This window comes from Cherax quadricarinatus, chromosome 67, assembly GCF_038502225.1.
Source record: "Cherax quadricarinatus isolate ZL_2023a chromosome 67, ASM3850222v1, whole genome shotgun sequence".
Taxonomy (NCBI): domain Eukaryota; kingdom Metazoa; phylum Arthropoda; class Malacostraca; order Decapoda; family Parastacidae; genus Cherax; species Cherax quadricarinatus.
The window spans coordinates 20,842,495-20,865,025 of record NC_091358.1 but is presented as its reverse complement, the minus strand read 5'-3'; the positions used below and the strand labels follow the sequence as shown (position 1 = coordinate 20,865,025).

General features: G+C 40.8%; 1 long non-coding RNA gene across 1 annotated transcript in view; it reads left to right on the top strand.

The window, feature by feature from the left end:
• The first annotated feature begins 1,460 nt into the window (after positions 1 to 1,460).
• LOC138854700 (uncharacterized) overlaps positions 1,461 to 22,531 on the top strand; it is a 29,620-nt gene continuing 8,549 nt past the window's right edge. Inside the window, exons 1-2 of the long non-coding RNA XR_011393901.1 lie at positions 1,461 to 1,494; positions 19,271 to 19,441. This is a non-coding gene — a long non-coding RNA (uncharacterized lncRNA). The remainder of the gene's footprint in view (positions 1,495 to 19,270; positions 19,442 to 22,531) is intronic.

Below are 22,531 nucleotides of genomic sequence, written 5' to 3'. Positions count from 1 at the left end.
AAATATTTCCCAGGAAACAGAAATGTTTCTCAGGAAACAGAAATATTTCCCAGGAAATAGAAATATTTCCCAGGAAACAGAAATATTTCCCAGGAAAGAGAAATATTTCCCAGGAAATAGAAATATTTCCCAGGAAATAGAAATATTTCCCAGGAAACAGAAATATTTCCCATGAAATATGAATGTTTACCAAGATATAGAAATATTTCCCAGGAAACAGAAATATTTCCCAGGAAACAGAAATATTTCCCAGGAAATAGAAATATTTCCCAGGAAATAAAAATATTTCCCAGGAAACAGAGATATTTCCCAGGAAACAGAAATATTTCCCAGGAAACAGAAATATTTCCCAGGAAACAGAAATATTTCCCAGGAAACAGAAATATTTCCCAGGAAATAGAAATATTTCCCAGGAACCAGAAATATTTCCCAGGAAACAGAAATATTTCCCAGGAAACAGAAATATTTCCTAGGAAATAGGAATATTTCCAAGGAAACAGAAATATTTCCCAGGAAACGGAAATATTTCCCAGGAAACAGAAATATTTCCTAGGAAATAGAAATATTTCCCAGGAAACAGAAATATTTCCCAGGAAATAGAAATATTTCCCAGGATACAGAAATATTTCCCAGGAAATAGAAATATTTCCCAGGAAACAGAAATATTTCCCAGGAAATAGAAATATTTCCCAGGAAATAGAAATATTTCCCAGGAAACAGAAATATTTCCCAGGAAACAGAAATATTTCCCAGGAAATAGAAATATTTCCCAGGAAATAGAAATATTTCCCAGGAAGCAGAAATATTTCCCAGGAAACAGAAATATTTCCCATGAAATATGAATGTTTCCCAGGAAATAGAAATATTTCCCAGGGAACAGAAATATTTCCCAGGAAATAGAAATATTTCCCAGGAAATAGAAATATTTCCCAGGAAATAGAAATATTTCCCTGGAAACAGAAATATTTCCCAGGATACAGAAATATTTCCCAGGAAACAGAAATATTTCCCAGGAAATAGAAATATTTCCCAGGAAATAGAAATATTTCCCAGGAAACAGAAATATTTCCCAGGAAACAGAAATATTTCCCAGGAAACAGAAATATTTCCCAGGAAATAGAAATATTCCCAGGAAACAGAAATATTTCCCAGGAAACAGAAATATTTCCCAGGAAATAGAAATATTTCCCAGGAAATAGAAATATTTCCCAGGAAACAGAAATATTTCCCAGGAAATAGAAATATTTCCCAGGAAACAGAAATATTTCCCAGGAAACAGAAATATTTCCCAGGAAATAAAAATATTTCCCAGGAAATAAAAATATTTCCCAGGAAATAAAAATATTTCCCAGGAAGCAGAAATATTTCCCAGGAAATAAAAATATTTCCCAGGAAGCAGAAATATTTCCCAGGAAATAAAAATATTTCCCCTGGAGATAAGGTTAATTAAGGTTGGAGAGTTTTTGTTGCCCTTAACAACCACAACAATCAGGGGTGAGAATTTCTTTTCAGTTGGTTTTTTGTTTTTTCTGTCAAAAATATGGTTTAACAGGTTTATTATCTTGGTTTAACATGTTAATTAACTCGTGGTGGAGGAGCCTGAGTGGTTTAATTTGCAGTTAAAACATTTAATAAGTAGATAATGTTACTGTTTTGTGAATTTTTTGGTTTATCTTAAAAATGTGGTTTAGCGGGCTTATTAACTTGGTTTAACGTGTTAATTAACATGTTGGAAAGTAGTCTTAGTGGTTTATTTAGTAATTTATGTTAATTGTGACGTGTTAGTCGAGTATTGGGAATTTTTGACTTAGTATTTAATGTGGTTTAACATGTGTAAGATATATTAACTTGGTTTATCGTGTTAATTAACGTGTTTATGTAGTAGCCTGAGGGGTTTAATTAGTAATTAAGACGCAAATAAGTAGATAATTAAATCACTACAACTACATAAAATTATCGGGTTTAAAAAATATATGGTTTAAATTCTTAATGTGGTTTAACATGTTAATTTACACGTTCATGGAGGAGCCTGAGTGGTTTAATTAATAATTAAGTCGTTTATTAAGACTTGCTAATCAAGAACTTATTTATAAATTTTTGGTTTGGTGTTAAAACTGGTTTATTAAAGTGTTTTTTAACTTGGTTTAACGTATTAATTAAATGTTTATTGAGCATTGCGAGTGGTTTAATTATTTAAGATGTACTAGTCAAGAAGTTATTGTAATTTATTGGTTTGGTGTTAAAACTGGTTTAAAATGGTTTATAACGTGGTTTAACGTGTTGATTAACCTGTTTTGATGGTATATGAGCCACTAGATATCTGATAGTGGTGTTCAACGAGCCACTGTAACTGATAGTGGTGTTCAGTAAGCCACTATAACTGATAGACGTGTTCAGTGAACCACTAGATAACGCATAGTGGTGTTCAATGAACCACTAGATAACTGATACTGGTGTTCAATGAACCACTAGATAAGTCATAGTGGTCAATGAACCACTAGATAACTGATAGTTGTGTTCAATGAACCACTAGATAACTGATAGTGATGTTCAATGAACCACCAGATAACTCATGGTGGTGTTCAGTGAACCACTAGATAACTCATAGTGGAGTTCAATGAACCACTAGATAACTGATAGTGGTGTTCAGTGAGCCACTATAACTGATAGTGGTGCTCAGTGAGCCACTATAACTGATAGTGGTGCTCAGTGAGCCACTATAACTGATAGTGGTGCTCAGTGAACCACTAGATAACTGATAGGATGGATAATGAGAACCTTCAAAACTAGGGAGGCCAAGCCCATGATGACACTCTTCAGGTCACTTGTTCTATCTAGGCTGGAATATTGCTGCACACTAACAGCACCTTTCAAGGCAGGTGAAATTGCCGACCTAGAAAATGTACAGAGAACTTTCACGGCGCGCATAACGGAGATAAAACACCTCAATTACTGGGAGCGCTTGAGGTTCCTAAACTTGTATTCCCTGGAATGCAGGCGAGAGAGATACATGATTATATACACCTGGAAAATCCTAGAGGGATTAGTACCGAACTTGCACACGAAAATCACTCTCTACGAAAGCAAAAGACTTGGCAGACGATGCACCATCCCCCCAATGAAAAGCAGGGGTGTCACTAGCACGTTAAGAGACCATACAATAAGTGTCAGGGGCCCGAGACTGTTCAACTGCCTCCCAGCACACATAAGGGGGATTACCAACAGACCCCTGGCAGTCTTCAAGCTGGCACTGGACAAGCACCTAAAGTCGGTTCCTGACCAGCCGGGCTGTGGCTCGTACGTTGGTTTGCGTGCAGCCAGCAGTAACAGCCTGGTTGATCAGGCTCTGATCCACCAGGAGGCCTGGTCACAGACCGGGCCGCGGGGGCGTTGACCCCCGGAACTCTCTCCAGGTAAACTCCAGGTAAACTATAGCTGATAGTGGTGTTCAAAGCCACTATAACTGATAGACGTGTTCAGTGAACCACTAGATAATGCATAGTGGTGTTCAATGAACCACCAGATAACTCATGGTGGTGTTCAGTGAACCACTAAATAACTCATAGTGGTGTTCAATGAACCACTAGATAACATAATGGTGTTCAGTGAACCACTAGATAACTGACAGTGGTGTTCAGTGAACCAGTAGATAACTGATAGTGGTGTTCAATGAACCACTAGATAACTCATAGCTGATAGTGGTGCTCAGTGTAGTTCATGAAGCGCTATAACTGATAGTGACGTTCAGTGTACCACTAGATAACTCATAATGGTGTTCAATGAACCACTAGATAACTGATAGTGGTGTTCAATGAACCACTAGATAACTCATAATGGTGTTCAATGAACCACTAAATAACTGATAGTGGTGTTCAATGAACCACTAGATAACTCATAGTGGTGTTCAATGAACCACTAGATAACTCATAATGGTGTTCAATGAACCACTAGATAATGGATAGTGGTGTTCAGTGAGCCACCATAACTGATAGTGGCATTCAATGAGCCACTATAACTGATAGTGGTGCTCAATGAGCCACTAGATAACTGACAGTGGTGTTCAATGAACCACTAGATAACTGATAGTGGTGTTCAATGAACCACTAGATAACTGATAGTGGTGCTCAATGAGCCACTATAACTGATAGTGGTGTTCAATGAACCACTAGATAAATGATACTGGTGTTCAATGAACCACTAGATAACTGATAATGGTGTTCAATGAGCCACTAGATAACTGATAGTGGTGTTCAGTGAACCACTAGATAACTGACACTGGTGTTCAATGAACCACTAGATAACTGATAGTGGTGTTCAGTGAGCCACTAGATAACTGATAGTGGTGTTCTGTGAACCACTAGATAACTGATAGTGGTGTTCAATGAACCACTAGATAACAGATAGTGGTGTTCAGCGAGCCACTAGATAACTGATAGTGGTGTTCAATGAACCACTAGATAACTGATAGTGGTGTTCATTGAACCACTAGATAACTGATAGTGGTGTTCATTGAACCACTAGATAACTGATAGTGGGGTTCAGTGAGCCACTATAACTGATAGTGGTGTTCAATGAACCACTAGATAACTGATAGTGGTGTTCAATGAACCACTAGATAACTGATAGTGGTGTTCAATGAACCACTAGATAACTGATAGTGGTGTTCAATGAACCACTAGATAACTGATAGTGGTGTTCAGTGTACCACTAGATAATTGATAGTGGCATTCAGTGTACCACTAGGTAACTGATTGTGGTGTTCAGTGAACCACTAGATAACTCATAGTGGTGTTCAGTGAACCACTAGATAATGGATAGTGGTGTTCAGTGAACCACTAGATAACTCATAGTGGTGTTCAGTGAACCACTAGATAATGGATAGTGGTGTTCAGTGAACCACTAGTAACTGATAGTGGTGTTCAATGAGCCACTAGATAACTGACAGTGGTGTTTTGTGAACCACTAGATAGTGGTGTTCATTGAACCACTAGTAGCTGATAGTGGCGTTCAATGAGCCACTAGATAACCGATAGTGGTGTTCAATGAACCACTAGATAACTGATAATGGTGTTCAGTGAGCCACTATAACTGATAGTGGTGCTCAGTGTACCACTAGATAGCTGATATTGGCGTTCAGTGTACCACTAGATAACTGATAGTGGTGTTCAATGAACCACTAGATATCTCATTGTGGTATTCAATGAATCACTAGATAACTGATAGTAATGTTCAGTGAACCACTAGATAACTGATAGTGGTGTTCTATGAACCAATAGTAACTGATAGTGGTGTTCTATGAACCACTAGATAACTGATAGTGGTGTTCTGTGAACCACTAGATAACTGATAATGGCATTCAATGAACCACTAGGTAACAGATAGTGGTGTTCAGCGAGCCACTAGATAACTGATAGTAATGTTCAGTGAACCACTAGATAACTGATAGTGGTGTTCTATGAACCAATAGTAACTGATAGTGGTGTTCTATGAACCACTAGATAACTGATAGTGGTGTTCTGTGAACCACTAGATAACTGATAATGGCATTCAATGAACCACTAGGTAACAGATAGTGGTGTTCAGCGAGCGACTAGATAACTGATATTGGTGTTCAATGAACCACTAGATAACTGATAGTGGTGTTCAATGGGCCACTAGATAACTGATAGTGGTGTTCAGTGAGCCAATATAACTGATAGTGGTGTTCAATGAGCTACTAGATATCTGATAGTGGTGTTCAGTGAGCCAATATAACTGATAGTGGTGTTCAATGAACCACTATAACTGATAGTGGTGTTCAGTGAGCCACTATAACTGATAGTGGTGTTCAATGAACTACTAGATATCTGATAGTGGTGTTCAGTGAGCCAATATAATTGATAGTGGTGTTTGATTAACCACTAGATAACTGATAGTGGTGTTCAGTAAGCCAGTATAACTGATAGTGTTCAGTGAACCACTAGATAACCAATTGTGGTGTTCAATGAGCCACTAGGTAACTGATAGTGGTGTTCAGTGAACCACTAGATAACTGATAGTGGTGTTCAGTGAGCCACTATATCATATAGTAGTGTTCAGCAAGCCACTATAACTGATAGTGATGTTCAGGGAGCCACTATAACTGATGGTAGTGTTCAGTGAGCCACTATAACTGATAGTGATGTTCTATGAGCCACTTTAACTGATAGTGATGTTCTATGAGCCACTATAACTGATAGTAGTGGCCAGTGAGCCACTATAGCCGATAGCAGTGGTCAATGAGCCACTATAACTGATAGTGGTGTTCAGTGAGCCACTATAACTGATAGTAGTGTTCAATGACCCGCATTTTAAGAATCACAGTGGCATACACAGTGTGGTAAGGCATGGTGAGGCTGCCAGTTCGGACAAAAAAAGCAGCTGAAAAATATGTGCAGGAATTCAAGGAGTACATAGACACTGAAAAATTAGAACCCCAACAAGTGTTTAACTGTGACAAAACAGGCCTGTTTTGGAAGAAAATGCCAAATAGGACCTACATTACTCAGGAGGAAAAAGCACTCCCAGGACACAAGCCTATGATAAAAAGGCCAACTCTAATGTTTTGTAGTAATGCTAGTGGGGATTGCAAAGTGAAGCCTCTACTTGTGTATCACTCTGAAACTCCCAGAGTGGTCAAGAAAAACAATGTTGTCAAGGCTAATTTGTGTGTGATGTGGAGGGCGAACAGTAAGGTATGGGTCACTAGAGACATTTTCTATGAATGGTTCTATCGTGTGTTTGGCCCCACTGTGAGAAATTACCTCCTGAAAAATAAATTGGACCTCAAGTGCCTCCTGGTATTAGACAATGCTCCTGCTCATCCTTCAGACTTGCTGGAGCAAGTTGAGCTTCATAAAAGTGAAGTTTTTGCCTCCTAACACCACTCCTCTCCTCCAGCCCATGGACCAGTAGGTCATTTCAAATTTCAAAAAACTGCACACCAAAGCAGTGTTTCAAAATTGCTTTGATGTGACCTCAGACACTCAATTGACCCTAAGAGAGTTTTGGAAAGATCACTTTAGTATCTTCATTTGCATAAACCTTATAGGAAAGGGTTGGGAGGGAGTGACTAACAGGACCTTGAACTCTGCTTGGAGGAAATTGTGGCCAGAATGTGTACAAGAGAGGTATTTTGAAGGGTTTGGGGCTAACCCTCAGCAGCCTATGCCAGTTGTGGAATCTGTTGTGGCATTGGGGAAGTCCTTGGGGTTTGAAGTTAGTGGGGAGTATGTGAAAGAGTTAAGATAAGATTTCGTTCAGATTTTTAACCCCGGAGGGTTAGCCACCCAGGATAACCAAAGAAAGTTAGTGCGTCATCGAGGACTGTCTAACTTATTTCCATTGGGGTCCTTAATCTTGTCCCCCAGGATGCGACCCACACCAGTCAACTAACACCCAGGTACCTATTTGCTGCTAGGTGAACAGGACAATAGGTGTAAGGAAACGTGTCGGAATTTCCACCAGCCGGGAATCGAACCCGGGCCCTCCGTGTGTGAAGCGGGAGCTTTAGCCACCAGACCACCGGTGGAGGACGACGATGAGGAACTAACCACTGATGAGCTGCAAGAGCATCTGCAACAGCAAGAGACCCCAACTGAGGAAATTGCTTCAGAGGAGGGGAGAGAGAGATGGAGGAAGTTGCCTTCTTCAACGATTAAGGAAATTTGTGCAAAGTGGATTGACGTGCAAACCTTTATGGATGAAAATCACCCTGACACAGCTATTGAAAGCCTTGCTGGTGACTTTTACAATGACAATGTTGTGGCCCATTTTAGGAAAATCTTAAAGGAATGCCAGGTACAGAGCTCTATGGACAGATTTTTGGTATGACAGAGGTCCTGTAACTGTCAAGTTGTTTCCAGTGGCATTAAAAAATGAAGGGAAGTAACCCCAGAAAAGGACTTGGTACCTAAAGTCCTTATGGAAGGGGATTCCCTTTCCAAACAATAATACACCTCCATCTCCCCTCCTCCCATCTGATCACTCACCAGTAAATCTTCAATAAAGGTAAGTGTCATTTTTTCTTCATGTAGAATTTATTATGCATGTATCCTTGTTTTTCTGTGTAGGAAAATGTATATTACATGTGAATTTTTTTTTTTATTTCATACTTTGGGGTGTCTGGAACGGATTAATTGGATTTCCATTATTTCTTATGGGGAAAATTAATTCGTCTAACGATAAATTTGGCTAAGGACAAGCTGTCTGGAATAGATTAACCCTTTGACTGTTTACGCCGTATAAATACGTCTTATGCGCCACTGTTTCTGATGTATTTATACGCACAAACTCTAGCGGCTTCAAATCAAGCGGGAAAGGCCTGGTAGGCCTACATGAGAGAGAATGGGTCTCAGTGGTCGGTGTGCACCCTGTGAAAAAAATCTGGGACCCAGCGGTGCATTGTGGGAACGCCATCTTGGTAGTCCATTTTCACCATGCCTCTCGGTAAGATGTTCCTCACTCCTCAGCGGATTGGAGGTCTTTTGTTCCCAAGTGATAGCTCAAACAGCGATGAAAATGTCAGTGACAGTGAATTCCAGGGTTTTGAAGTGAGTGTGACAGGAAAAAGTGCCCAGGATAACGTAATTAGTGATGAAAACCCAGATGACCCACAACCTTCCACCTCTGGTGCTGGGCCGGCTTGTTCACGTTCACGTTCGCCTGTACCAGGACCAAAGAGGAAACTATTTGGTCGTATACAACACCCAAATGTTAGCAGTGAATGTGATAATGATAGTGATAGTGATTTCAAGGTCATTGAAAGCAGTTCTAGTGACAGTCAGGGTGAATATTCCCCAGTGAAGTGGCAGTATGTACGACGTAGCATGCGGTCTGGTAGTGTTTCATATGCTGTTCCAAGGGGAAGGAGAAACTCTGGGAGTACATCCTGTGGCCCTACACCACGTTCTGATAGTGAAGATGACGATATTGTTACGATGGGTATGAATGATGTGAGTGAGGGAGCAGGCAGTGGTGGTGATAGTGATGGTGGCACGGCCCATGTGGCACCAGCAGCGGGCCACGCTACTACCCACGCTGCTGACTCTGCACAACAACCAGCCTCACCCGACCCCACACTCCCACAACCTGCACAACCACAACCACAACCACAGTACAATATCCAGAACCCACCAGCAGACCACATCTGGGATTGGCAGGACGGTGACGAGTTTGTTCCCAGTCCCCATGACTTTGATGAAACACAAAGTGGAATAAAGCCATCATGTCCACTTGGGAGCAATGCTAGTGAACTGGACTGCTTTGAGTTATTCTTCGATGAACCCCTGATGGACATCATTGTCAGGGAAACCAACTCATACTATGATTACACCATGGCAAATACAATTCTCTCACCAAAATCACGGCTACACCAGTGGAAGGAGACAACTGTGGCAGAGATGTACCTGTTTTTTGCCACAATAATGCTTATGCCACATGTGTATAAGCACATTGTCACCACATACTGGGCAACAGAACGCCTGATTTCAACTCCAGGTTTTAGTGATATTGTAGGTGTCAATTGTTTCCTGATACTGTTATGTATGTTACACTTTTCAGACAAAACCAGGCCTGACAGAACCGACAGGTTATATAAGATCAGGCGTGTGTTTATGTACATGAAACAAAAGTGCTGCATGTATTTTTTTCCCTTCAGGAAGCTTTTTATTGACGAGTCCTTGATTTTATTCGAAGGAAGACTCTCATTCAAGCAATATATACCAAGCAAGAGGAAACGCTTTGGTATAAAGTTATTTGTACTGTGTGATTGCAGAAGTGGTCTAGTTTTGGATATCATTGTGTACACTGGCAGTAATACTTTGAGAGATACCATGAAGTTATTGGGTGTCTCTGGTGATGTGGTTAGAACAATGATGGAACCATATCTTGGTAAGTGGCATATGTTATTTACTTATAACTGGTACACAAGCCCCTTACTCAGTGTTTTCTTGCGAGTGAACTTGACAGACGTGTGTGGCACAGTGCATGGTAATCGTAAACATATGCCAAGGTTCGACGCTGGCACTCGCAGAGGTGAGGTGCAAGCCTTTGCTGCCAGTGACATCATGGCATTTCGGTGGCATGACAAACGTGATGTCACATTGTTGACATCAGTTCACCCAAACGAAATGGCACACAGTGGCAGGCACAACAGAGAGACCAATGAACCCATTCTAAAGCCTGCAGCTGTCATGGACTACAACCTCAATATGCGCTTAGTGGACAAATGTGGCATGCAGATTGGGTTTGCAGATTGTGTACGCAAGAGTTTTAAGTGGTATATAAAACTTTTTTTTCCATCTTGTTGATATCTCCATGCTAAATGCTTATAACATATACAAGTTGAGGACCAACAAAACACCAAAATAGGGTGAATTTTGTTTGTCAGTCATCAGACAAATAATCGCAAAGTACCAAGGAGCAACACCTGCAATAGACCAGCACCCACGAAATTACCAACACACGTCATCTCGTTTCAGGCCTGGTGATCACTACCCCATACAACTGCCTCCTACTAATGCCAAGAAAAATGCTCAGAAGAGGTGTTATGTATGTACACATACCACAAAACGCCCACAAACATGCAGAGACACTCGTTTTATGTGTGAGGAGTGTCAAGTGCCACTCTGCATATACCCATGTTTCAAAGAGTTCCACAAGCTGCAGCAGTTCTAGGAACGTGTTTGGTGACTGTACATATGTATATATATTATGGAACAATAGTAATAAACATTGTTTTGTATTGTTTGTTTGTGTAAACAAAGTGTATACACAAACTAATAGTGATAAAGTGTGTTCAGTTATTGTATTGTAAACAATGAGTGTATATTTGAACAATGCACCTTACACTGGTCTCACAGGCCACATAAGTTACTTGGAAAAGAAAAATATTGAAAAATGCAAGAAACTTTTGAATTAGAGTAAATAAAAGAATACCGGGTGGGCGTCAGTCGCCGCTGTTGCCGTACGCACCTCACTTTCTGCAAACTTTGCGGCTCTATATCTCGGTAAGTACTGATGGCAAAAAATTTTTTTTAGGCTTGAAACACTCAGAAAAATATTCCTAACATTTTCATAAGAAAAAATAATTTTTTTTTTTCAAATATTTTGCGACATAGAATGACAGTTTCAGAAAGGGGCCTACGACAGTCAAAGGGTTAATATCGTTGGTCAAGGGTCCACTGTAATTTACGTGTAATAAAGATAGGGGATTTCAGGCAAACTATTTCTAAGGCTTAAAGATCGCTAGCGCATTCAGCTCACACACCAAGGACCATGGTTCAGTTTCCAATCTGGGTGGAAACACTAGGACGTGTTTCTTTAAGATACCTGCTGTCCATATTTGCCTAGCTGTAAAATGGGTACCTGGGTGTTAATGGACTGGTGTGGGCCACATCCTGGGTGTTAGTGGACTGGTGTGGGTTGCATCCTAGGTGTTAGTGGACTGGTATGGGTTGCATCCTGGGACAAAACTGACCTAATTTGCAGGAAATGCTCAGCATAACAAGGGACTTTCTATATAGTAGTATGCCACTGATGTCAGCTTTGGTCTGTATACCTTGTACATATACTGGTATACCTTGTACAAGTACTTGTATATCTTGTACATGTACTTGTATACCTTGTACATGTACTGGTAGTAAATAAAGATATTATTATTATTATTATTATTATTATTATTATTATTATTATTATTATTATTATTATTATTATTAACTAGACATAAACTGTTAAGTAGATGTTAAGCAGTTATCTTGGGTCTGCATTTAACTTAACTAGAGGTGTAAGTTCAGTAAGAAAGGAAGTTAATGAACAATGGTAGTTACCAAAAAAAATATGTACATATGCATTACAAAATGATTCACTGATCTTCAGTTTTGTTGAGTGATTGTGATGGTGTCAAATGCAATGTTTGCAGCATTCACAGAGACCCACATTAAGGATCATTATGACAACGAAATATAGATCCCAGGTTATAACCTATTCTGATGTGACAGACTAAACAGGCAATAAGGGGAGGTTGGCTTGTATGTCACAGAGTCGCTCATTTGCACTGAACTACTAAACACCTCAAATGATGTAGTTGAAGTTTTGGTGGTAAAGATTGAAAACCAAAACCTTGTCATTGTGGTGGTATACAAGCCTCCAGATGCATCTTCCCAGCAATTCCAGGAGCAGCTTGAGAAAATTGACCACTGTCTGGAAAATCTCCCAACTCCTGCCCCAAACATCTTATTACTAGGAGATTTCAACCTGAGACACCTAAAATGGAGGAGTATAGCAAACAATGTTTTTAGCAGAGATCACCCCGGGAGGCAGCTCAGATGAAAATTCACACACATGTGAACTATTAAATCTCTGCAACAAATTCACCTTAACCCTTTCAGGGTTTGTGCCGTACTAGTATGGCTTACGCACCAGGGTTGGTGCCATACTAGTATGCGTAAATTCTAGCTGCTTCAAATTAAGCAGGAAACAGCTGATAGGCCTAGATGTGAGAGAATGGATCTGTGTGGTGAGTGTGCACGGTAGGAAAAAATTTTGGGACCCAGTGGCACATTGTGGGAACGCCATTTTAGTACACCTTGTTCACCATGCCTTGTGGTAAGAAACTCCTCACTCCTTGGCGAATTGGGGCACTTTTGTTCCCCAGTGACAGTACTAATACAGATGGAAGTGCCAGTGAAGATGAGTTTCAAGGTTTTGATGAGGTTGTGACCGAAACTAATGACCATAATACCGGTAATAGTGAGGAAAACCCAGATGATCCTCAGCCTTCCACCTCTAATGCTGGGCCATCTTATTCACATTCAGTTGTACCAGAACCAAAGAGGAAACTCCAATTTTCCCATATCTTGGACTCAGTTCCAGTAGCGATAGTGAAGTGGAATATTCTCTAGTGAAGCGTCAGTATATACTACGGTATATGTGCTCTGGTAGTGTGCCATATGCTATTCCAAGGGGAAGGAGTACATCTTGGAGTACATCCCATGGCTGTACAACAGGGACAGATAGTGAAAATGAAGATGATAGTGTTGCAGTGTGCATGTGGTGGTGGTGCCAGCTGTGAGGCACCAGCAGTGGGCCATGCTGCCACCCACGCCACTGCCTCAACTGGTCTATAACAAAGGCCACCATCCCCACCCACCCACCACAGCAGCCTCCACAACCACAACCTCTACAACCACAACCACCTGTCCATATCCAGTACTCACCAACAGACGGCACCTGGGATTGGGAGGAAGCTGCCAATTTTGTTCCAAATCCTCATCAGTTTGATGAAAGCCAAAGTGGAATACAGCCATCTTGTACACTTGGGAACAATGCCACTGAACTGGAATGTTTTGAGTTATTCTTTGACGAACCCCTGATGGAAATTATTGTCAGGGAAAGCAACAGATACTTCGAGTACATCATTGCAAACACAATACTGTCGCCAAACTCATGCCTACACCAGTGGAAGGAGACAACTGTGGTTGAGATGTATCTTTTGTTTGCCACAATAATGTTTATGCCACATGTGTATAAGCACAGAGTGATATCATACTGGTCAACAGACCACCTGATTGCAACCCCAGGTTTAAGTGATATAATGTTAGGTTAACCCAGGATAACCACAGATAGTTACCCAGGATGAACAATAAAATGGTATAAAATACCGACAGGTTGTTAGGTAAGACACATATGCAACAGTTAGGTATCTTTATTTCGAAACGTTTCGCCTACACAGTAGGCTTCTTCAGTCGAGTACAGAAAAGTTGATAGAAGCAGAAGAGACTTGCAGACGATGTAATCAGTCCATCACCCTTGAAGTTTTGAGGTGGTCAGTCCCTCAGTCTGGAGAAGAGCATTGTTCCATAGTTCAGACTATGGAACAATGCTCTTCTCCAGACTGAGGGACTGACCACCTCAAAACTTCAAGGGTGATGGACTGATTACATTGTCTGCAAGTCTCTTCTGCTTCTATCAACTTTTCTGTACTCGACTGAAGAAGCCTACTGTGTAGGCGAAACATTTCGAAATGAAGATACCTAACTGTTGCATATGTGTCTTACCTAGCAACAGTTACCCAGGATAACCACAGATAGTTACCCAGGATAACCACAGATAGTTATGCCAGGATAACCACAGATAGTTACCCAGGATACCCACAGATAGTTATGCCAGGATAACCACAGATAGTTACCCAGGATACCCACGGATAGTTACCCAGGATAACCACAGAGTTACCCAGGATAACCACAGATAGTTACCCAGGATAACCACAGATAGTTATGCCAGGATAACCACAGATAGTTACCCAGGATACCCACAGATAGTTATGCCAGGATAACCACAGATAGTTACCCAGGATACCCACGGATAGTTACCCAGGATAACCACAGATAGTTACCCAGGATAACCACAGATAGTTACCCAGGATAACCACAGATAGTTATGCCAGGATAACCACAGATAGTTATCCCAGGATAACCATGGATAGTTACCCAGGATACCCACAGATAGTTACCCAGGATAACCACAGATAGTTACCCAGGATAACCACAGATAGTTATCCCAGGATAACCACAGATAGTTACCCAGGATACCCACAGATAGTTACCCAGGATAACCACAGGTAGTTACCCAGGATAACCACAGATAGTTATGCCAGGATAACCACAGATAGTTACCCAGGATACCCACGGATAGTTACCCAGGATAACCACAGAGTTACCCAGGATAACCACAGATAGTTACCCAGGATAACCACAGATAGTTATGCCAGGATAACCACAGATAGTTACCCAGGATACCCACAGATAGTTATGCCAGGATAACCACAGATAGTTACCCAGGATACCCACGGATAGTTACCCAGGATAACCACAGATAGTTACCCAGGATAACCACAGATAGTTACCCAGGATAACCACAGATAGTTATGCCAGGATAACCACAGATAGTTATCCCAGGATAACCATGGATAGTTACCCAGGATACCCACAGATAGTTACCCAGGATAACCACAGATAGTTACCCAGGATAACCACAGATAGTTATCCCAGGATAACCACAGATAGTTACCCAGGATACCCACAGATAGTTACCCAGGATAACCACAGGTAGTTACCCAGGATAACCACAGATAGTTATCCCAGGATAACCATGGATAGTTACCCAGGATACCCAAAGATAGTTACCCAGGATACTCACAGATAGTTACCCAGGATAACCACAGATAGTTACCCAGGATAACCACAGATAGTTATGCCAGGATAACCACAGATAGTTATCTCAGGATAACCACAGATAGTTACTCAGGATACCCACAGATAGTTACCCAGGATAACCAGAGATAGTTATGCCAGGATAGCAACAGATAGTTTCCCAGGACAACCTCAGATAGTTACCTAGGATAGCCAGAGATAGTTATGCCAGGATAACAACAGATAGTTACCCAGGACAACCACAGATAGTTACCCAGGATAACCACAGATAGTTACCCAGGATAACCAGAGATAGTTATGCCAGGATAGCAACAGATAGTTACCCAGGACATCCACAAATAGTTACCCAGGATAACCAGAGATAGTTATGCCAGGATAACAATGGATAGTTACCCAGGACAACCACAGATAGTTACCCAGGATAACCACAGATAGTTACCCAGGATAACCAGAGATAGTTATGCCAGGTTAACAACAGATAGCTACCCAGGACAACCACAGATAGTTACCCAGGATAACCACAGACAAGCCTGGTCCAGGACCAGCAGCAGCAACCTGGTTGACCAGACAAGCACCAAATAAGCCTGGTCCAGGTCCAGCAGCACCAACAACCTGGTTGACCAGACAAGCACCAAACAAGCCTGGTCCAGGACCAGCAGCAGCAACAACCTGGTTGACCAGACAAGCACCAGACAAGCCTGGTCCAGGACCAGCATCTGCAACAACCTGGTTGACCAGACAAGCCTGGTCTAGGACCAGCATCTGCAACAACCTGGTTGACCAGACAAGCACCAAACAAGCCTGGTCCAGGACCAGCATCTGCAACAACCTGGTTGACCAGACAAGCACCAGACAAGCCTGGTCTAGGACCAGGCTCTGGGAGTAGGAAAGCCCATCAATGGTTTTGAGTGAATTTACCTGTCTTTTCTGTTTCCAACAAAGAATTTACATGTAAATTGCCTAGTAATTTTTGTTTTCATCACAGGAAATTTTCCGTAGACCATCGATTAAGATGTGATCTTTTATGGTAGATAAGACACATAGGCAACAGTTAGGCAACTTTATTCCGAAACGTTTCGCCTACACAGTAGGCTTCTTCAGTCGAGTACTGTGTAAGTGAAATGTTTCGGAATAAAGTTGCCTAAATGTTGCCTGTGTCTTATCTACCAACCTGTCGGTATTGTATACCATTTGAAAGTGATCTTTTATGTTGTTTTCTATACACACTATTGTAAAACCAGCATATTTTCGATCACTCCATGAAGCTCCTCTGTGACTGTACAACTCTAGGGGAAAATATTTAAAGCTGTGCGAGGCTGAACTGGCGTAGCTTCCCCTTCATCTTGTGGGCATGCTTACAGCCAGCCTGTGGGTCAGGCCATTGTCTTTGTAAAGTAGGCCTAGTTTCCTCTCCTGCCTCCCCTATCCCACCTCTCATGTCTCAGTGCTCCAACATACACATCCTATACGAGTTTGTGAATTGGTTTTTGATCTTTTGTTACCGTATAAACTTAGCTTAAGTTGTAATGAATGACTGTTGATGAATAAATAGAAAGTTCCCAAAATTAACAGATCCAGTGTTTTACCGCTGAGCTACTGGAGTTTACCTGGAGTTTACCTGGAGAGAGTTTCGGGGGTCAACGCCCCCGCGGCCCGGTCTGTGACCAGGCCTCCTGGTGGATCAGCGCCTGATCAACCAGGCTGTTGCTGCTGGCTGCACGCAAGCCAACGTACGAGCCACAGCCCGGCTGATCAGGAACTGACTTTAGGTGCTTGTCCAGTGCCAGCTTGAAGACTGCCAGGGGTCTGTTGGTAATCCCCCTTATGTGTGCTGGGAGGCAGTTGAACAGTCTCGGGCCCCTGACACTTATTGTATGGTCTCTTAACGTGCTAGTGACACCCCTGCTTTTCATTGGGGGGATGGTGCATCGTCTGCCAACATTAACATTAGAACAGAAAGTTTCACAGATGGCTCTGCTGTATCCTGGTAGCTCAGCAGTAAAGTAAACCATACCACGGATCGCGGGTTCTATCCCCATCCGTGGTATGGTTTTTTGCAATCGTGTCATTACGATTTCGTGAGTCATGTAGTCAGCATTAAAGTACTGGATCTGTTATTCTTGGGACCACAGTTCAAGCCTCCTGTCCACTTTTCTGTTTATTCATTACCATATGTTGTATCTGCATAGTAACCATGGCAACCAGAATTCATGTGAATGATGCCATAAGTGGCAAGAAAAACTAAGCATTTAAGTTTTAGTGTTATGAAGAAAATCGAGATATTAAATAAACTTAACAGTGGTGCAGGAGACGGTGAGAGCTTATGGACTTTAAGCATCAGTTCATTTACTTAAAAAGAATAAGACAAATATATTGGCTTGTGTAATGAATAACCCAGGTTGTCACTACCTGAAAACACACATAGATCACAACAGGTAAATAAAACTGAAAACTTATTGACTGAGTAGAGTGAACAATAAACAAAGAAAGGTGCGCCACTTAATTTCACCTTAATAATTGAAAAAGCCTTAGAGTGCTATAACACAGTGTGTGATGAGGAACAAACACTTGAACAAGTGTGTTTAGCACTGGCTGCTTCCACAACTTTAAGTTATGTAATAAGTTACATAATAGTAAGTTTTCTGGTGAAAGTGCTTCAGCTGACCACACAATAGCAAGTAATTTCCCTGATGAATTGCAGAAAATTATTTTTGAGGATGGCTACCAATCACAGCAAGTGTTTAATGTTGATAACACAAGTGTATTTTGGAAGATAATGCCAGCAAGAACTTACATCAGTCAGCAAGAGGAAAGTTCACCGGGCTTCAAGGCAGCACAGGATCATTTTACCTTGTTCCTCTGGGGTAATGCATCAGGTGATTTCCAGTGTAAGCCCATGATTATTTACCACTCCAGATTCCTCATGGTGTGAAAAGTGTAGATAAAAGCACCTTACCAGTAATTTGGAGGTCAAACCAGTCAGCATGGATGACAGGAATACTTTATTGACTGGTTTAAGCATCACTTTATTCCTGAAATCAAGTTTTACCACCAAGAACCTTACACTCAAAGTTTTCTTCACTCTTGATAATTCCTCTACTCATCCAGAAGCACTTCCATGTTGCTGCTAAACTAGCAGACTTTTTCACTGAAGAGGACCCTGACAAATCTAGAAGCTCTACTCTGAAACAAGGTCTAGGGCATCTGATGGTGCGAGATGCATTACAGAATTTTTCATTACTCCAGTACAACCATCAGTTTTAGTGACAGAGTCTCAACCATCCACCTTAGCAAACAATCCACAACTATCCACCTCTGCCCAGTAGGGGCACAGCATCCCTCTCCACTATAACACCAGCAGCCACAATTTAACCCTTAACCTGCCCAAACATAGATCTACGTTCACGTGCGTGGCGCTCCAATCTTTATTTTCTCCATTTGAAAACATGTAAAAAAAAGTAGATCTACTTTCGGAGGCTGTGCACGTGAACATAAATCTACGTTTGGACAGTTTAAGGGTTAAGGTAAGAAATATTACTTCTATAACATTTGTAGTCTTAACCAATACACAAAACATATTACATTATGATACCTAAAAAAAAAATTGTTTGTCATTTTTGGGGATCGAACGTAAACCCTTTTTTCTCATATGTTCTTCAGTTTGTTTCAGATGATTTTTGTCTTAGTTGCTTTTTTCATGAATGTAACTACTGCCATAATTGATGGTCAGCTGTACATGTAAATTGTTTAGTTGTTTTTGTTTTCCAACAGAATTTACATGTAAATCACCTAGCTGTTTCTGTTTTTAACAGAATTTACATGTAAATTGCCTAATTTACATTTGTAAGTCACCTGGTTGTTTCTGTTTTTAACAGAATTTACATGTAAATTGCCTAATCATTTCTGTTTTCAACAATTTACATGCAAATTGTCCTGTTGTTTCAGTTTTTAACAGAAAATTTACATGTAAATTTTTATTTTAATTATTTCTTTGTAACAGAATTTGTGTAAATCGTCTAGTCATTTTTATTTTCCAACAGAGAAGCGAGATGTAAATCTTCTGGTGGTTTTGCCGGCAGCAGCAGCATCAGGTGGTGATGATGGTGGCATCGCAGGGAGTGCCATGGTTGTGAAGGATGGCATCCTCAGTGCCACAGCGAGATGATGTGGAGCGCTGGACCGTCGAACAAGTAGCAGCCTGGCTCCAGCAGGTACAGTGCCCTCTACCAGGATAGTCTTTAACCCTCAGTGGTGCCATCTACCAGGATAGCCTTTAACCCACAGTGGTGCCATCTACCAGGATAGTCTTTAACCCACAGTGGTGCCATCTACCAGGATAGTGTTTAACCCTTTGACCTTTTTGGTTGTATATATACGTCTTTCGAGCCAGTGTTTCGGACGTATATATACTCAATAATTCTAGCAGCTTCAAATCAAGCAGGAGAAAGCTGGTAGGCCCACATGTGAGAGAATGGGTCTGTGTGGTCAGTATGCATCACATAAAAAAAAATCCTGCAGCACACAATGCATAACGAGAAAAAAAAAACTGGCTGTTTTTTTGGATTAAAATGCCGACTTTGAGGTGTATTTTCGTATAGTATTTATCATTGTATTCTCATTTTCATGGTCTCACGTGATAAAATGGAAAACATATTGCAGAAATAGAGATGATTTTGATTAGTTTCATGTTACAAAAAATGTGATTCTAAAAGCTTAGAGATCTCCAGTGAATACTAGAAAGGACTGCCCTTCTAGCATCCAGCCTGTTACTGGGTTATCGTAACAAGTAGTCAGTATCCTTGTCCAATTATCCATTAAATTCAGTATGAATTATTAGTGCTTTAGGATTACAACTGGTAGGCTACTAACTAGAGAAATTAAAATTTAATAAATTTATTAAGTCTAGAGGTATATTATCAAATTAAATTAAATTAAATTAATCACAGTAATCAAAATAATATCACTTTTCTCGAGTTCAATATTATTGTGCTGAAAGCACATATCACATTTATAATTCTTAAGTACCGTCTGGTACATTAACATTTAATAAGATATTACAAATATGTACAAGTAAGTTTGTGTATGCGTGTAAGTGCTCTAAGTAGTTCACTATGTCTCACGACTCGACTAGACTTAAACAAGTGACTGACAAAGTCCTCACATAAACTAACTTCTTGACCGACTGGCAACCAGAACAGTCTGCTTGAACACTGAAAAGAATGCTAAGCCCAATAGCCATATAACAAGCGACTGCGACACAATCAGGATCAAGGAGATAATATAACGACACTAAGTAGGGACCATCAGCAGATCCTCCACAAAAGTTACAAAACTCCCATACTACTGAATCTAAGTTCAGCATAGGAAAAACCCTGACTGTGACAATACACAGAAACCAGTACAAATTAGGTCATAAGCTACAGCTCGGGACCTGAGATGCTCAGAGTGTCTATGTGACACACAACCTCAGTACAACGTCGAAAATCACTAAGTCTATACAAGATTCTGTGAACAGAGTTCTACAGAACTAACAAGAATAATGAGACAGACAATCTGTCCAACCACCAAGCGAGTCTAGAGCAGACTGCATACTTCACGAGAGGTGAGGACACCCCCCCCCTCGATCACGTGATAGCCCCGTGGACAGCACAGCTCAGAAGCCGGCAGTATAACGAGCGACAAGCGATAATTACAGTAGTTTGACAATCAAGACTTGAACTGAGCACATATTATGTACATCCTAACAACATAAGTCAAATAAGAATATAAAGCAATATATTTACGATTTAGCTATTATCGCAAATATAAGCAATATAAAATTATATGAAAAGATAATATACATTATATATATACATAATAATCATTGTAACCCATTCAGGGGTTGCAACATTTCACAATGAAAACGACCTTGAAATTGAGCTCAAAGTAGCAGAAATGTTCGATTTTTACCAATGTTCAAGAGTAAGCAACTCACATCACACGTCCAATACACGTCAACTGGGGAGTCTGATATTCTTTCACTAGTGCACTGATATTATTTATACCATTTTTACAATAATGCAGTAGTCTGCATAACAGTAAATTTTGTTGATAAATTAGACACTTGAGCAACTCTTGGGTATCTTTATTGAGGAAACGTTTCACCACACAGTGGCTTCATCAGTCCATACGTAGGAAAAACTTGAAGAACAGGAGGAGAATGAGGTAATCAGTCCCTCAACCTTGAGTCGATGTGTTCAGTCCATCAGTCTTGAGTAGACTGATGGACTGAACACATCGACTCAAGGTTGAGGGACTGATTACCTCATTCTCCTCCTGTTCTTCAAGTTTCTCCTACGTATGGACTGATGAAGCCACTGTGTGGCGAAACGTTTCCTCAATAAAGATACCCAAGAGTTGCTCATGTGTCTAATTTATCAACATGTCGGTTCTCTGAACCATCCATCTACAAAGTAAATTTTGTATTTTTTGTATGAATAAAAAATCAAAATAGAAAGCAACAGTAATATAAGAGGGACCTAAAGACATGACTAATGAACAGAGGATATGTTATTTTAGTGCCAAGAATGTCTATATTATTTATTCTGGACCCTATTTTGAAATTGGCATTTTTTTTTTAATTTGTGTAAAATTGGCCAAATTGCCAATTTCTGACCACTTTATTGGGTAGTTCAAATCGATAAATGGGCGGTTTCTTTTACTCAGTTGATTAGAAAATATGGAGTTCTAAAGAAATAGCCATGAGTTTGGTCAACTGGAACAACGGAATTGGCCAAAAACAGGGCTCAAAGTCGGCGAAATCGCAGATGCGTATATGTTGCCGAGACCGCTAACTTCGCGGAGCGTAATTCTGAGTTTTCTACCAAATTTAAGACTTTTGGTGTCATTACCATCGGGAAAAGATTCTCTATCATTTCATAAGAAAAAATAATTTTTCTTTTTTCCAAAAATTTTGCGACATAGAATGACAGTTTCAAAAAGGGGCTTGCGACAGTCAAAGGGTTAACCCTCAGTGGTGCCATCTACCAGGATAGTCTCCAGTCCACAGTGGTGCCATCCACCAGGATAGTCTCTTGTCCACAGTGGTGCCATCCACCAGGATAGTCTCTTGTCCACAGTGGTGCCATCCACCAGGATAATCTCCAGTCCACAGTGGTGCTATCCACCAGGATAGTCTAGTCCACAGTGGTGCCATCCACCAGGATATTCTCTAGTCGGCAGTGGTGCCATCCACCAGGATAGTCTCTTGTCCACAGTGGTGCCATCCACCAGGATAATCTCCAGTCCACAGTGGTGCCATC